This window comes from Carlito syrichta, unplaced genomic scaffold, assembly GCF_000164805.1.
Source record: "Carlito syrichta isolate Samal-C Ts95f unplaced genomic scaffold, Tarsius_syrichta-2.0.1 Scaffold115853, whole genome shotgun sequence".
In the NCBI taxonomy this organism is placed as follows: Eukaryota; Metazoa; Chordata; class Mammalia; order Primates; family Tarsiidae; genus Carlito; species Carlito syrichta.
In genome coordinates this window covers 7,416-9,382 of record NW_007059949.1, presented here as the reverse complement: position 1 = coordinate 9,382, position 1,967 = coordinate 7,416, and positions in this window count along the sequence as shown.

The following is a 1,967-nucleotide window of genomic DNA, read 5'->3' as shown; positions in this document are numbered from 1 at the left end:
AGGCTCCACGGCTGCTCGGCCCCACCCGCCCTCCAGGCTGCGGCCACAGGGACCGGTGCCACGTCATGACGGGGCCGCCCTGTGATTGTGACTCCCAAAATACCCAACTGCGGTCGCCCCGCCCGGCCCCGGGGCAGCCGCAGGGAAAGGCTGGGCTGGTGGTGGCCGGGTCACGGCCCAGAGTGAGGGACGGGGTCAGGGGCTCGGAGTCGGGGGCCAGGCACACAGTCAGACCACACACAGGGAAGGAAGCCCAGGGAGTCAGGCCACAGACTCACCCAGGCACACAGTCAGACCAGACACGGGGAAGGAAGTCCAGAGCCGGGCCACAGATATGCCCAGACGCACAGTCAGACCACAGACGGATCCCGACACACGACCAAGCCAGACTCACACAGACATGCCGCCGGACCACAGGCAGGCAGGAGACACACATGGACACAGACGCGCACACACACAGGCAACAGAGATGGGCACACGCACACCCACAGTCAGACCACAAAACAGACATGCACATGCACAGATCCGGCCTTAAGACACACATTAAACCAGATGAGACACAGACAGCACCACAGCTGGGCCAGCTGAGCACACACGTCGCTGGCAGACACGCAGTCAGATCGTGCCTGTGGGTGCAGGAGCGGGTGACCATCACCCAGACACGGCGCCGGCGCACAGTCAGACTGCAGATGGGCCATGCGGTCAGCAGACCACACACACATCCGTCAGACGAGTGCGGGCGTGCATGGCCACGTCCTTCCTACACACCACAGACACACAGCCAGGTGCCGGAGACGCACACAGTCAGACCACAAGGCCCCCTTGGACACGTCCAGCTGGGAACCTGGGACACGGAGACCACAGGACCCAGGGCACAGTCCCCGGCCCGGGCCCTTTAAGAACAGACGAGGCTGGGGAGCCAGGCAGCGGCCGCGGACGGAGCCAACAGCCCAGGCCAGCTGGGGCTGGGGTGACCGCGGAAGCCGCCCGCCGGCAGACGCACATCTGCTCACGCACGGGGCGGGGGGCAGCCCCGGTTACTGGGGCCGGCTGGGCGCCGCTGGAGAAACCAAGGCCGCATGCAAGCCCACAGCCCAGAAGGCCTGGGCGGGAGCCCCCAAGGCATGTCGGACCCTGGAGTCACGCCAGGCCCAGCTGGGGAGGCCCCAAATCCGCCACTGCTGGGGGCTGGAAGAGTCACGCAGGCAGGGCCAGGTCCTGGGCGAGGCTCGGCTGCTGGCACTGCAGGACACCCGGGGCTCCGGGGCCCCTGGGGCAGAGGGGACCGGAGGGCCCGTGACCCCCCAGGCCCGCTCCCAGGAAGACCCAGGCGTGGGGTCTCCCGCGAAGCCGGGAGAACACAGCTCGGCCTCCGGGACGCCCCTGGAGTCGGCCACTTCTTGGTACCCCACCTCCGTCCGGTCCCCCCGTCGTCCCCGCCGGACCAGCGGGGGTGTCTCAGCCTGGCCCTCAGCTCCCACCCTCGGACTGAGTCTGTTCCCCCCAGAAGCCCCAGGGGGCCTGAGTCAGGCGCACCCTCCCCGGTCACAGTCCTCCGTGGCTCCCGCCTGCCTCGGGGTCCAGGCCCAAGGCCTCCCCATGGCCCCCTGGCCCTGCCCGGCCCCTCTCGCCCTTCCCCCTCCCTCTACTCCCTCCCTCCACTTCAGCCACCCGGGGCTCCTGGCTGTGCCTCCAGCCTGCCAGGCGAGGTCCTGCCCCAGGGCCTTTGCACGGGCTGTTACCGGATTTAACGTAGTTCGTTGGCTGAGGGCTCAAGGGCGGATGGGAACGGGAGTGAGGGTGTCCCTGCACAAGGAACAGCACCAGGAAGGGCAGGAAACAGCACCCAGCGGTCCCGGGACGGAGACAGTGGTGAGGACGGCGCGGCCTGCGCATGCGGGCAGAGGGCAGTGGTGGCTCTGCGGCCTGGCAGGGAGGACGTGGCCAGGCTGGCTCTGGGCCACCCC